Source organism: Chiroxiphia lanceolata, chromosome 4, assembly GCF_009829145.1.
Source record: "Chiroxiphia lanceolata isolate bChiLan1 chromosome 4, bChiLan1.pri, whole genome shotgun sequence".
NCBI classification, from domain to species: Eukaryota; Metazoa; Chordata; class Aves; order Passeriformes; family Pipridae; genus Chiroxiphia; species Chiroxiphia lanceolata.
This window is the reverse complement of record NC_045640.1, coordinates 70,347,100-70,363,122: the sequence shown is the minus strand read 5'-3', so window position 1 is coordinate 70,363,122 and position 16,023 is coordinate 70,347,100. Positions and strand designations below refer to the sequence as shown.

The window sequence follows — 16,023 nt, the reverse complement described above, 5'->3', positions numbered from 1 at the left end:
CCTGCCTTTGGAAAGAAAGTAGGTTTAAAATACAGGAAAGCCCTGTTTGAAAACAGTGCTAGTATTTCTCTGTTCTGAACTATTTTCGGAGAAAAGAGTAGAATCAAATTATTATTCATTTCATAACTATGAAATGAAAAATTCACCAGTTCAGAAAACATTCTCCTCTGAAACATCCTCCTAGAAGTGTATTTTTAACTTGCAGTTATTTTTCACTCACCTTTGTGGCTTTAGTTAAGCCAAGTCTGTCTTACAGAGTCACAGTCTCTCAAAAGATTTTTCTGTATTTTCCTTTGACATCTGCGGGCTGATTTGCATCAGCAAAGTGTTCATTAAAAAGGATTAAGCACAGTTAAGTACTGCAGCCCCATGAAAGAAAGTGAGGCTAAACACCATGCACCTTCTCTTCATTGAAGGTGCCAACCCATGCGTCCTAATTTAGGGGCTTTTTGCCTCCCATACATCAGGAAACCTAAAACTTTTCATAATATAGCACAAATTACCTCTTCAGCTAGTGAGTAAATAATCGCTGTTGACTTGTCTCCTGCACAGCTTTTACCTCAGGGTTGTGTGTTGGTGGCACAAAATGTGCTGTGACTTGGGGGCAGGAGGTGGTCACTTGTCTCTTTCTCCACTCAACCATTTCTGTCTTTCCCTCTGTTCCCACCCAAAGCAAGAATTAAGTGCCTAAATTGCTTTGCTCATCACTTTATCAGTGGACCCACTGCTTCTTTTAGTGGCTGCAATTCCCTTAGCACAGGGCTTGGGACCACTGGTGGAGGTAGATGTGCCTCACCCCTGCTGGGGGAAGCCACTCAGTGTGGGGAAGCTCCCCCAGACCCAAATGAGCGGGAGAAAAGCGTGACTTGGAAAGACAGCAGGAATTCCTTTCCTTTCATCTCCTGTGCTTTAATTTCCATCAAGAAGGAGGCAGTTGGACTCATTTCTTTGAGTAGGTTCTCCCCATTTGAGATAGAGGTAAAAGATGCAGAGTAAGAGCAGGATCCAGAGGTGAGCGAACCTGTCCCAAAGTGAGGAAAATACTGCAATTCGATATTTATTTGCTGAGCTGCCCCATTTCATCATTTATCCTTTGCTGCTCTGTCATATAAGTCCTGCAATTATCTGCCATGCTGCTTAAATGGAGATTTCTCTTCACAAAAAGGAGAAGAGGGTCCAGACTTTTACTATATTTCCTACACTCTTACAGAGTTTACTGAAGTGGTTGTAGGGTTTAGCAGATTTTCATCCTGTAATTACATGTTGTGTCTGAAGGCTTCTATTAAAGCTGGGGATGGAAGCTCCTCAGAAGACTTAATAAATAACTGAAATGTGTAAGACTCTCTTTATTCAGAAAATCTGCCTGGAAAGCTCATAAGAGAAGGCTTTCCTGTGAGATTTTCTATACTTCCTACTTGAAGAGAGGCTGGAAACCTGAGAAGAGTCATTCTGTTCCAGCTAAAGTGGGTAGGTGCCAGGGGTTTAGGAGACTGAGGGAGAGGCGAGGGGAGGAAAAGGGAGTTACACATTTTTTTTCAGAAATTCAAGTTCATCTTGAGTTTTTGGAAGAAGTTAGTGTTCAACTTTTGTTTTGTCTGAACAAATTTCTTCACTGTTATTTTGTCTAAATCATCTGGCTTAAGTGGGCTTGGCTTGCCTGAGAAGTCACATTGAATTAATAGGTCTGTTCACAACGCGTACGTTGAAGCCTGTTTGTAAATCCCTACAAGAGCTAATGTGCTCCATGCACCTCTTGCCAGGCACATGGAACCTCTTTTCCACTACACACAGGACACTTTATTGGAGATGTGCTTGCACTGTGCTTCACCCAAGCTGAAGCAGAGCTGAGCTTCCAGGAGGGTCTTTGGTCCAGGAACATCAGTCAATATGAACTTATTTTGATGAGAGGTGCTACATTTTCCAAAAGAAGAGACTTCATTTCTCTCTACTTGTGCTATTTAAGACCTCTGCAGTTCAGCTTTTAAGGTGCTGAGATAGCCTTCATAACTGATAACCCCTTCACAGCTTGGAAACTATGATTTGAATTTGGCTAGTTCAACGGGACATCACTTGAAAATCTTAAGCAGAAATTATGGCATAAAAAGCAAAGAACCTGGCAAATTCTTTACCATATTTTCACCCCTGAAGAGGAATACACGTACACACATGTATAGAGAGAGGGTCACACTGTGCTTAGGTACATGAGATAAAGAGTAAGGCTCCACCAGAGGAGTAGATGTGCAATTTGAGTAATGAAATAAATAGATGTATGAGAGTGTAGTGTTGCAAACAGAGGCAAAACAGTCTGAATCAATCATGGACAATGGTCAAAGATGTTTGGAGTGCAAAATTCAAGAAACTAAGAAAGGAAATGAGAAATAAACTGCAGACAAATTATGAAACAGCCATTTTTTTCCTCATCCAAGCTTTAAAGCTAATTTTCAATAGCAGGAAAAGTACGTTAAGAATATGCAGTGCTGATGAGCTCAGAACCACAATATTTTTTCACACAGGTCCAGGGTCAGGACATACTCAGGACATCTCCCAGAAGCTCCAAAACAAATTGCTTTTGGACTTTGAGACCATGAAACCAGAGGGACCAAATACAGTCCCTCAGAGGTACGCAATGCTTCAAAGTCCAGCCTCACAAATGAAAGATACACTTGTCCTCCCTCCTCTCCCCTCCCCCCCAAAAGTGTAATCAGTAAGATGTCAGGAAGAAACATGATTTATAAGAAAAATCCATCAGATTTTAGTTTGGCTTCAATGTGTTTACAGTGCAAATGACACACAAAATGACTTCTGCCAGTGGCTGGCTGCCACCCTTCTCCAAAGCAGTGATGGGTGCAATATTTTTTAGGTTCCTAGCTTGAAATAGGGCAAAAATTAGTATTTTTATGTCCTTTCTTGAAACCAGTCCCTGTAAGGTGTCTCATGTCTGGCAGTCAAGGCTCTTCCAGGAGAGTACCTCCGTCCTATACTGTGCTACCAAGAATAAATACTCTCTGAGCAGAGGTGCCAAAAGAGGAAAAAAAAGAAATCCCTGCCTTTCATTTTTTTTCTTTCCTTGCAAGGCCCAACATGCTGTCTTTGGACAGATTTCAATCCCGCTTTAATTCATTAAAAAAGTGAAACAAAATCACCATTTACATCCTTGACAGCTGGCAGGTTTTATGTGTTCTTACTGCTCCTGCCAAGTCAAAAAAAAGTTTTCATTCAGCTCTGTCATGGATCTTTGGAGTGCTGGAAGTGTGAGAGATGTCAAAATGTACTCATAACAATGACATACAGTACCTGAAGGCAGGAACGTATTATGCTAATGGACTAGTGTAAAGGAACTTACAATTCTCCTTTTCACTTAAAAAAAAAAAAGAAGAAAGAAAAACAACAAAAAACTCCACGACAACATCAGAAAACATACCAGTCCCGAAAGAGGGAGCATTTTGCTTTCCTCAAAGCCATCAGACATGTTCCAAGAGCTCTCTGTTCATCAGATTGCATTCCAGCCTATAGTGGGGGTAGGGGGAAGAGGGAAGGAAAGGCAAAAATTTGGTGGTTTATTGGCATTTCTTGATTCTTGTTGCTTCTGTGAGATGAGAATGGTGGATGAGCAGTTCAGGTGCTGGGATGGGCTGCCAAAGTGCTACAGGCAGACCCTGCTGCTGCTGCTGCTGCTGCTGCTGCAGATTCAGCAACATGGACTCTTTCCTACTGGGTATCAAGATCATGGAATTTAGGAATTTGCACCCCTATGCACCCCTATGTGATTGGGTTTGCAATATGTCACAAACAGGGCACCAAATGGAAACATTACAGTGATTGTAAGGCAGTGATAACAGTGCCCTGCAGCTACTTGGGTAGAAATAGGAACAGAAATGGCCTCCAATTTACATTTTCTGCTCTTCCACAGCCCTAATGAGATACTAACAGAAGGAAAACCCCTTTCAAAGAGAAAACAAACATGGCAGAGCTGAGGCATGTTGCAAAGCCCCAGTGTTTTATGTCCCAGTGCACGTAGACCGAGCCTAGACCACATTGCAGGGAATGTGTAACTCGGAGGCCTACAATCTGATCCTGTGCATTAACGCTGTACTCAGCCCATGTGTTCCTTGGCCAGAAAGGGGCTGTACAGAAAAGCTTGGCAGCTGTTTGAATTCTGTGGAGTTAGGTAAAGTTATCTAGATTACAGTTCAACAAAATCTTAGTTGCCACTTGAATTTTTGATGGGGACAAAGATAAATCAGGCCCTGCTGATACTGCATTTCCTTGTCTGGCTGCCCACCCCAAGGAAATGCAAATGTGAGTTAAATCCTCCTAAGCACAAGTGTAAGAGGCAAAACTTCCCTGCACAGCTGTTTACATTAGAGAGAAACAACCCTTTTGGAATAAAAGAACAGAAGCACCCCATGGTATAATTACAATGAGCACACCCCTGCTATCATTTCCAGAGGCGTTTGGGAGGGAGCTGCCACAACTTTCAGAACTGAATCCTCACTCAGGAAGGACAGATGCCAGATCATTATTCTTGGCTTTAAGATAGAAAATAGCTTATGGGCATAAGATGCTATTTACTGCCTACAGTACATTTCAAAGAACAGCTATCTTGTCAATCATACACCCTTTGTATTGCTTGACTAGGTCATTTTAGTTTTGCTGTGGTTAGTTATTTTAAAATCAGTGTTATTCTTATGATCAGCTATCCCTTATCTGCAGTGGTGAGAATAGCTTGGGGTTGCGACTCAAAGACCACAAATATGACTAGTCTTGGCTCTGAAACTTTGAGACCCATAGGCACAGTCTTTTCTTACAGAATGCAATCATTATGGCATGCACACAGCCCTGAGCTATTTCACTTATTAAGCCAACAACTGCTTAAAATGGCAAACTGCTCTTGGAAAAATCAACTTGGTGCTTTTTGCCTGTACAAGATCCCTTTTGATACACATAAATTTTGAGAAATTCTAAGCCTAGGGCAATTGTCTACCTCTGAGATACAGTTACAGCAGGATAATGAGGAGACTCTTCGTTACATTGCTGTGCTCATCTTCACCCACAGTACTGTGGATGCAACAGGCAGAAATTATTTGTTCTCCGCAAGAGAACAAAAAAAACCCCACACCAGTGGAAATGTGGCTTTGTGTGCATATCTGGGGTGAGGGAGATCCAGAAAAACACCAGACTGAAGGAGCAGGAACAGTGTGGTGTCTTTTACCAAAACTGGTTCTGGGAACTTTCTGGAAATCTTCACTGTGAGGGTGGTGAGGCACTGGCACAAGTTGCCCAGAGAAACTGAGGATGCCCCATCCCTGGATGTGCTCAAAGCCAGGTTGGATGGGGCTTGGAGCAACCTGATCTACCAGAAGGTGTCCCTGCTCATGGCAGGGGGTGTGGAATGAGGTGATCTTTAAGGTCCCTTCCAATCCAAGCCATTCTTTGCTTCTATGATTATCAGTGCTGTTTCTCAGAAATCCCCTGCTGTTACACCCAGAGCCACTGGAGAGGTGATGTGTAGACGTTGTGTTGGTTGACCAGCATTCAGGGCTTTGCATCTGGATGAAGTCTTTCATCCACAGCTTCTCTGGGCAGCCTGTTCCATGTATAATCAAAGTCATGCTTTTCCTATGCCAAAATTACCTTTTGGTTGCCCTTCCCAAGCAGGTTACCGTGCATGGCACTCTGGCTGTCCTCCCTGTGGGGAAGCCACACCTTTCACCAGGCTCTGGTGTATGGTTGGACATGTGCAAAGTGCTGCCAGCACTGAGGGCTCTGGAAGTCTTCAAGATAAAGTGCACTTTCTGAAAGTAAGATTACTCTTATTACTGAGATGATGTGAAACTGTTTATTTTATTAGGAACCTTTTCAAATCATTTAATTATCATATTAGTTGTGTTCATAGCTTATATTCTACGGGCACAATTGTGTGACTGAATGAAAGATTGTCTCCTGCCAACTTCATTGTACAAACAGCCCGGAGCTCTCTCTGCCTTAAATATATATCCAGAAGGGGGTTGAACATGTGTGAGAAGTGGAGACAAACTTTGGAAACAAAAGGAGCTCTTACCCAAGGTCTCTTTAAAAGAGTCTTGCTAATTTTTTAAAATAATAATGATCTTTTGAAGACTGAAAAAAAAACCAGTTCTGTACTCTGCTCAGTACTGATCAAATGGTTTCACAGTTGTCTACAATCAATAAGATTTTGCTTTGGCCCTATCAAGGTAAATTAAAAAAAAATCACAAAATTCTGCGATTCCACATCTGGGAAAGTTCTGCTTTTCCACATAAAATATATGGCAAGCCTGGAGTATTCGGACTGCCAAAAAGCAAATCTCCACACCATATAAATGATGTAGTTGAAAAAATTATTAACTTATGAAACTTATAGCCAGCAGGGTTATAGAAATATTATATATAGGCATATAGAGAAATCAGTAAATAGAATTGCTATCAAGTATGACTATTTTATTTTTTTTTAATATTCCAAAGTTATTCTCCCTTTGGAGCAGGGAGTTAAAAATGCAATGGCACAAGAATTCAGAAATATTTCTAGAAAGGAAAAAAACAACCTTTAGAAGATACAATCCATTGTATGTCAAAATTATATCCTTCCTTTAATTCCTTTGGAAGGAGAAATGACAGTGTTTAATCAGAGAAAGCATTTTGGTCACAGTACAGCAATGCATTTTTCAAAACTGCACTTTTCCAGGTGAAATATTCTTTTCAGGAGAGGCTTGGTCAATCCTCTCCCTTTTTCCTCATCTGCTGGTACATCACACTGGCTGGAAAGGCATCTCCTCTAGGCTGGGAAAACCTGTGGCCACCATGTACTCTAAAACCTACTCAGGAAGCCCCAAATGGCGTCAGAGTGGCCAGCTCCGTATTCCCAGTCAGGTGTTCCACATGAGGACATGGGGTGTCACCACGGCAGCTGGTGGCTGTAACGCACCTGCATGGAAGCTGCTGTGCCTCTCCCAGTGCAGCTGCAAGAGCATTGCTGTTTGCTGAGGCACTGGAATGTTCCTCACCCAGCTGTGCTCCACTGGACACCTCTCCCTGGGCTGGAAGAGCAGTGCTGACAGCAGGGTGACACTAACGTTGGCCAGCTGACAAACAAAGGTTGCCTACACACACTCTTGATTGAACTCGATGTCCTTCCTTTGACCCTCAGCTCCTTCCTCTGACTCTGAGTAATGAGTGTAAGCACTCCTAGATACTTCAATATATCTTTTTTCTATTTTTCTTCTAGCAGAATGGATATTCCTCCTTCATTGCTCATAGTCCTATTTGTCTCTCTTCTAAAGAAGTGAACACATCTGCTGGGGGGTTGGTGAGTCTGAGCTCGTCCATTAGGAAGGGTTCATGAAATACTCTATACTACTCAGGTAGCTTGTGATAGCATCCTTCTCACAGCTGGAGGATTTTATTTCCAATATCTGAATAAAATACACCTGCTGAAGAGCCATATCCCATACTAGGATCAGCCACAGACTGGACATGTGCTCGGGGCTTGTCCTCTTGTATAATTCAAAACAAAATGGAGAAAAATACCTTATTGAGCATGAATTTCCCAAGAGAATATGGCTGAACTTGTCTGCAACTAAGTCACAGTTGGTTGCATACTCTGCTTGCCTAAATTCACACTTTCCAGCCCACCTGTGAGGATTATATTTCAGACAGTTGTTTAAATGGTCATATCAAACATAACACAATTTGGGGTCATGGGATGCTTATTATTCCAGGAAGATTTCTTAAGTACATCAGTAGTATGTTGTCACATTTCATCGTAAACCAAAGAACGGCTGCAAAAGACAGTCATTGGCGGGGCTGAGCCACAGTACCACCCTACTATCAATAATATCAATATATGGCAGCAAACTGCTCCTCCATGTGCCTGTGTGGGAAAAGTCTTAAATGCAAAGCCTGTGTAATAGACCAAGAAAACCTCCCTAAATAATTGTGGACCAGAAATTTATTTTTTTTCCCCATGAATGGGGTGTTTTACAGCATGTTTCTGTCTGAACAGCAAAAATGGTCAAGAGGAAAACTGAAGAGATTTAAGATGCAAACCCAAAATGCGGTAGATTCTAAACTGAGTGTAAAGGTTTTTGTCAATGTGAGGGTCACAGTTACACACTCTCATGTACAATCAGACAAGCAGGCAAAGTTTCAGATAAAATTACGGTGTGAGAAACAGAATCTTAATTATGTTTTTAAAATGCTGATGGTGATTTTTTAATGCTGCTGCTCTGAGCATCTTCCCATCCTAAAGACTGCTGTGCCTGAAAACTCAGAGTGGTGGCTCCAAGGGAAGGATTTTCCTCTTCCTCAGTTTCCCACCATGGAAAATGTCTACAAATGAACACAAAGAGCAAGACAACAGCTTGCAAAAAATGCAAAGTCAAGCTTACCTGTGGCCCACCTCTGCAGCAATCTTGTTTACCCATCAACACCTCAGGAGCAATCTCTACTTTATTCACATTCCTCACTAGCAGTCTTTATTATATGGTGCACCACATCCTCACATTAATTAGCACCTCACTGGCAGGCTAAGTATCATTTTTCAAAAGGACTGCAATTAACAAAATAAACCAAATCCCTTTTTAGTTCGAGCAGCACTGCTTCTCTACCTTTCTTCAAAGTGATGGGGTCAAATTGTTGTTTTCCTCTGTAAACCGGCAATGGAAATATTTCCAGATGTGGGACAGTTTTCACTTGCCTAACACCTTTTGCCTGAATATTTTAAAGGGAAGGGTGGGGAAGGATATTGATTTTCTTTGATTTTTCTTCAGTTTGTCTGGGAAGTTGGAGGCATGGAGGTGATAAGTAACTTACCTCAGGTTACAGAATGACTCATGAGTAGAGTCTGATTTTGTGGGCTCTCAGATTATTTTTTTCACCAGATGATCCACAGCAACTCAAAATTTGGTAATGTGTCTTTCTTGAAAAAAAAATAAAAAATTATGTTCGTGTTGGGGGAACATCCTAGTTTATTCCTAGTGTTGATACAGTAAATTGCCAGCCTGTCCCGTTCATCCAACCTTTGAGACTGATGCCAATGGCAGTCCGAATGCAGAGCTTGGGAATGAGTCTCACACAGCCATCAGCTTGAAAGCTGTTTACAAACTCACCAGTACGAAACTGTAATACCACAGCAATATTAGTCTGTGACAGCTGGGGAACCAGAGAGGTCTCAATGGCAATAAACAGAATATGATCATTTGAAATACGCTGTATTCCTTTGGATGCTTTGCAACATGATCTTCTCTCTGTGGAGAAAACCCTTAGTGCATGGGGCTTAAAGATTTCTTTCCCTATTTTTAAAACAAATGCTGTGGAAACAAATTATCTTGACCTGAAGTTTTGTATATAAAACCAGCTTAGAGTTGTCATTAAAATACTGTGGCTGAAAAGTGCCAACAAAACATAAAAATATTGACTGTCAGTGGTAATCCAGCTCCCTCAGGGCAGCCAGAGATCCCCATGGTGCCATGGCCTCCAGGCACGATTTTCTGGCTGGATTGGCCCTTCTGTGGATAAAAATGTCTTTCCCTCACCAGAAGGAGCCAGGAGTGTCTGAGGCAGCTCGATGAAGCCCTAGGACTTGCTGGTGCTTTTTCGATTTCCTAGTGGGCCATTCAGAGTGGGAGAGAAGGTAAGCTTGGAAAAATGCAGTATTGTCTCTGGAATGCAAATTTCACTTTTGGGCAAAACTGTTTATCTAAAAAAAAAAAAGAAAAAAAGGAAAAAAAATAGGGCCAGAACCTTCATTGTGTGGCAGTTAAAAAAGCAATTCAGTAATTTGTCCTCACAAGCCTGTTAAAGGTCTTAAAAGAGACTTCCAAAATCACCCTAAATAACCTCAGAAGGGAAAAGCTGATTTTCTAGGTTCAGTTCAGCCCTGTTTTGTGTGAAAGCTACAAGGCATGCTGTACTGCAGAACCCACCCTGTGGTGGCCTTTGAGATGCCTCTCAACACCAGTAGTATTTGTGCTTTGTAATGAACTTTTAAGGCCACTATGTGGAAAAGAGTGCCATTGGCAAGTGCAATTCCCTCCTCATTAAATATTCCCATGCTGTGAGAAACTGTGAGTCCTGGTGTTTTTTTAAGATCTGGGAAAAAGAATAATGCCACATTGCTGTTGAAGATGACGCTGGTCCTTCAGGCAGGCCTTGCTCTGCCCACCTGAAACAGTCCTGACTTTTTGGGACAGACATTGTATGGCACAGCTGGGATTTCATAAACCCTCTCACACAAATCTCTCTGCTACACTTCTAGACCAAAAAAAAAAAAAAAAATGGATCCGAGAAAACCTTCACAAAAGGACTAAGAGCTATACTGGAGGTATCTCTCCTGCGGGCGTTATTCCTCTGAACAGGCCAGAGTTTAGGGCAGGTCAAAAGAAAACTGCTGATCTGGAAATAATGGTGCATGTCAGGAAGATGCCACCATCGTGCAGGGCCTGCCAGCTGTGTACCCCCTCCAGTCAGCACCACACAAGGAAACACAAACACAGATCAGCTGCAAAATTATATTAAAGCTTCCATGAATAATAATAAATAACAATAACAACAACAACAACAATAATACTAGTTGTTGTTGCTATTACTGCTACTATTATTACTATGCTCAGGTCATGAAAGACTGCAGTTCAGTGTCAGAGATGTGAAGCTGCCTCAAACCTCTCACTGCTGTCCTGTTTTCCAAACAGTTGCATAACCTCTGATAATGCATTTTAACACTATTTGCCATTATATATATCCAAAATAAGTCAAGTTTGCCAAAAACGACACCATCTTACATGGCATGATTAGATGTTGGACAGCCCAACGGAGATCACCTCAGCTTAGTTCCAGTGTCTGTTCCCTTTGAAATAGAAATTCTACATAGAAATGAGAAAAACCCTCCCTTTATTTTGTTTCATTATATCACTGAGGCTTTGACACACCCCCTAAAACTCTCTCAGAGAATTATGTGCTGTGCTCTGGGGGTCATGACATTGCAAGCATCATGTATTGGAATGGTGGAACAAACTTTTCAACAGGCCAAATTTTTCTACTGGCTATAAATATTCCCTATCAGTCCTACTAGTGCCTCAGCAATCCTCTTTAGAGCCTTCCAGCTAAATGGTAGATATGCCCACCAGGTATAATTCTAACTTTATCAGGATGGCTATAAAAACAAAAATTTTGGCTAATGAAATCGCTGACAGTGATTATAGGTACTCAAGCTTGGGGCATTCTCTGCTTTTCTACACATCTTCAACTTGCAAAGAATAAACAGGTTGTAACCACCTTGAGAAGATTCCTCCAGGCTGAACACAAGGGTACACCATGGCCACACTGAAAGATCTGTATTTCCCTAGGAAATATCCTGCACCACTGCTCGCCTTTGGAATATATTTGAAAATACCTGCCATGGAACACTGTGTCCCTGTTTGCTTTTCACACTAACAGTGGCCAGAGCTCAAGTTACAAGTATATCAAGTTGCCTCTAAGAACACCAAAGAATAAAACTGTGATGCTTCCAAGTGAAGCTAGACTTTCCAACAAACCTTGTATAATTCCTCACCTGCGATATTTCCGCAGCTTGGTATTCTCCCCTCCAAAAAACCATTAGATTCTCTCAATGGATAATGGAGAGCAAAGATGTGCATATATTCAGGTAGGGTATATCTTTTTTTGGCGGCAAACCAGGCTAAAGCTGTTCCCAGCAACTTCTGGTTTCTTACTTTTGTTTGCTTTCAAAGGAACCTAAGGCACTTCAGCCTCAAGAAGAAGAAAAAAACTCCATGCTTGTTTTTGCAATTGATGGATATCTAACTTACTCTTACATTGGGAAAGATATCAATTCCCTTGTATTGATGAACCTCAATATTAAGGAAACCCAGTAATTCCTGTCAAACCTAAAGTGTTAATAAGGATACAATTATATATAGTTCTGGTCTACACCATTTCAAGATGTAGAGGACAAATCTTAACACTCCATGCACTGCAGCCATCTCACTAAATCCAATGTTTCTCAGAAACACCTAATTTAATTTAAATGCAGGGAGTCACACCAGAGCCAGCAGATGAAACAAAAATGTAAAGGGCGGTCCTAAACCAGTTGTATATTTCTGAACATTTCCACCTCTCTACATTAACTGTAATTTCTTTGATTACAACTCAGATTCTCCCACCCTAGTTTTTTTCCCCTTTATGTGGCTGAGAGAGCTTTACTCATGGTCATTGTTTCCTTTACACCACTGATTAGTCAGACAGCTCACCCGGTTGTGTGGGGTTCTCATGTGAGTGTGAGAAAGCAGCACGAAGAAACCAAGGAAAATATGAATGCAAAACCACAAAGGAAATCCAAGCATCACCAAGGCCAGGTGCAGGCTCTGAAACTGGATGTAACTTGGTCCCAAGCTGTCTTAGCATCAGCTTGTGGTTAATATTGTCACCGTTGGGTTAGCAGGTTTGTTAGGCTCTGAGCATTACTTTTTTTTAAGGTACATCCTAAGAGATTCAAGTTCCACCTACCAAAGATATTAAGAAGAAAACATCTGACTGCAAAATTCCATCAGGAACCGGAGTGCTGCTTTATTAATAAATGGAATATATATATATAAATTAAATGAGATCTCAAGTTCTTTAAGCAGAATCATGGGAATGGGATTATTCACTGTAGTTATTGGTGCACGATTACTCTCTCTGTGTCTTCATTAAGCTGCAGAAAAAGCAGATAATTTTCAGGTTTTACCCATTCCTCCTCCCTTTCTGTGATGCTTTTCTTCATCAGAGCTCGCTGCCCACTCCTCTCCTCTGGCTGACCTTCCTTGGAGGGTACACTCTATTTCCTACCAGCCCTTTTCTCTCCCATCCCATACCACCTGAAGATGTCCAGCCCAAAGCCACCATGATGAGGACCACGCCAGCTGCGTTTCCCTCCCTGGGAGCCGAGCTCTGGGACAGGCTTCAGTGCCCTGTTTGAACTCATGGGGGGAATCTGTGCCCAGCCAGCCAGAGCAGCTGCCAGAGCAACCTCCAGCCCCCTCCCTCCCTTTTTGCTCCAGCTGCTGGAGCCCTTATCCCTCCCTTCTTCCTTCCTCCCCAGACATTCAGGGCCACAGCTGTTTGATCAGGTCACGGTCCTATTCTCTCAGAGTCACTGACAAACAGCACGAAAAACCACTGGTGAAGAGATCAGATTTTCCTTCTCATTCCTTTTCCACCAACAGGGAGCTCTCCCCTGTTCGTCTGAGGGCACAGTGGCCATCACAGCTGCTTTGTGGCTGGCAAGGTACACACAGCTAAAATCCATATATTCTCATTTTCCATTTATTTTCCCTTCCTGTCTACCCTGGTAGAAGGAAGAGCAGGTGAGCAGTGCCACAGAGTGCTGGTCGCACTACTGCTCCTTCAATCATGTTGTGAATTATAAAAGCAGATCACTTTGATTGAGTGTGAGGTACCAGAAAACTTTTGGATGGCCACTGCTGTATGATCTCATGCAGACAAACCACCTGTTAGTGGGCTGCAGCAGTCATAAATTGGTCCTGGGAATGCTTGGATAAAGAACCGTCTTCTCTGTTGTCCCAGGAGAGCTGATCTATCTGTATAAAATATCTATTTACTCTGCAGAAGTTGCCATTAAAATATTAGCTTAGTGATATTTTCCATGAGGAATTCCTGGGCTTTCCATGCTCCCGTGTGAGTGCAGACTTATGTACCTACATGTGCACACACCGCAGCGTGTTGGAAGAAATGTGAGCATACGTAGCACTGAAATATAAATGCAACTGTTCAGGTTCAGTGGAGATCAAAAAAGGTAGGAAATGATAGAATGAATTATTATTTAAAAAAATAATTGAAATTTATCTTCCAGAGTTTTGTCTTTGCTAGACCTTTGACAAAGTTGTTAACAGATTCTGTAGGGGATCAATGTTTTTATTTTTTGTAGTGCAAAATTGGACTTTACCATAGACCTTTCTGCTTTAATTTTAATTCTGTATTGATAATTTCAGAAAAAAAATATTGATGCTTTAAACCTTTTCCCCCTTTTCCTTTCTCCCTTTTTCTCTCTTTTTTTGCAATCACCTGTAACGAGAAATCTAGTAGGTTTGTGTAATCTCTTTCCTTTTCCCATTTTCTCTTTATTAAGGTTTTGAAAAGCCATAGAATGGTGAGAAATGGGATTTTTCAGAAGCAGAAAGCTGCAGAATGGCCAAGGCAAAAGCTGAACCTCACTCTGCCCAGTATTTTTCAATTCAGAGCAAGGAGAATTGAAGACACATAGTAATGACAATGCCGCTGCTGCTACAGTAATTCCCCTTTGAATATTGCCAAAACAAAACAATGCAGTGTTGGAGTGTTTCTCAGAAACACCTTCCTCTTCTTTTGTCAGAAGGGGTTGGAACCAGATGATCTTTTATGGACTTTAAGGTCCCTTCCATCCCAAGCCATTCTATGAAGAATTACAATCTGGCTTTTACGAAACAAGTGTGTTTCATTGGAACTGTTTATCAGTCTCGATGATAACACCTTTCAGTGCCTTTATGAAAATGGAGGTTGAGAGCCACACTGAGCAGAAATGGGAAACCAGAGCACCTCTCAGCCAACAGAAGGCTCTGGTGCTCTTGGAGCATATCTCTGCCAGGGATAAAATACACCTGGACACTTTTCACACCAAATCTGTGCCAGCTGTGCAGACAACCTGGTGTCTTTTCCAAGGTGGCAAAATTGGGAAAGTGTGTGTATATGTGTGACATACACTGGGAGGAAGGGAGCTAGAGGAACAATGGGCTTTCTGGATGGCTGAAACATCTCCATTTTAGTGTCCAAAATCAGGAGCCTTTTATTGCACTTCTAGCAATCTAGCAGAAAACCTCTTCCTCAGACATGGGTCTCGTGCCAGTTTTGAGATAGATATTCCATTTTGTGTTGATTTTGGATTTGGAGCCAATATTGGCCTGATCGTGGAAACTGAGTTGCAGCTTTAAATTTGGAGAGGCAACTGGTTCTCCTGAATGCTTTTAAAACACTTTCAGCCCTTTGGATGAAAAACGCTCACGTTTGTTTTACCATTAGTCACTTGGAGTAAGACCACTGGAGGTCTGAGGGACCAGCTAAATCCTACTAGATACATAGCTTCTTCTGACCATCCTTTGCATTACAAGTACCTAAAGAAAGGGTATTTATAGAAATGAGTCATGTGCCAAGTGACATTTTCTTTCATTCCAAAGATGAGAGGTTTACGTACATAAAACACACAGCTCCACGTGCAATACTCTCCCCAGTGCATTTACAGGCAAAATAACAAGCTGAATGCCAAGACTACAAGTTGTCCAACAGCAAATCCAGCTGTCATTATTGCAGGTATCCATCCTCCAGTGGAAACAGTCTCCATCAACAGCAGACAGCTGTGGCTTTTAATATAATTCAGTGGCAGATAATACAAAGCAGTACTTTCACAGCCGGAGCATGGATGAAAAATGACACAGCCCAGGAACATGACAAGTAACAGGCCTGCAGGGTGAAGTTCTGACTGGCTTTAACTGGAAAGCTTGTTTTCTCTTGAGCATACGTTTGCCAACTTCAAATGGCACTTACTATTTTTGGTAAAGTTGTTGCAAGCCCTCACACATGCTTCATCCAAGCACCGGTTCAATACTATATGATAATCATTTGGTATTAAATGCTGCTAGCAGAGCCAGAAGGTTTCCTTCATGCATCCTCCTACCACTGCCAAGGCAATCAAATTAATTCTGTTAACAGCCTGCCAAGTCAACTAGCCCACTAAACTGTCCTGTGTTAAAAACGAAATCGAGACACTGATATCAAACCGTGCCGTTTCCCCGCGGAGTGTGACGGCTGGAGCCCTGCCAGCGGGAACGACTGCTATCATCAGACGATGCCATGCGATGGCTCTAATGAGCTGACATTTCCTGTTGCTAAATTGCCACGTCTGAAAGCCAAACCAAACAGTGCTCAACCTCTGCAGAAACCAGACGATGGTTTCTGACTTTTCCTTCTGCCTTCTGTTTC

The 16,023-nt window shown here is 41.9% G+C and overlaps 1 long non-coding RNA gene across 2 annotated transcripts in view; it reads left to right on the top strand.

The window, feature by feature from the left end:
- The window catches only part of LOC116786396, a 116,699-nt gene that overhangs the window by 58,304 nt on the left and 42,372 nt on the right, over positions 1–16,023 (top strand). The window contains exons 3-6 of one of the 2 annotated variants that reach the window (XR_004356914.1): positions 2,514–2,619; positions 7,244–7,324; positions 9,555–9,649; positions 11,361–11,659. This is a non-coding gene — a long non-coding RNA (uncharacterized LOC116786396). The remainder of the gene's footprint in view (positions 1–2,513; positions 2,620–7,243; positions 7,325–9,554; positions 9,650–11,360; positions 11,660–16,023) is intronic. The other variant, XR_004356913.1, reaches the window with a different exon arrangement.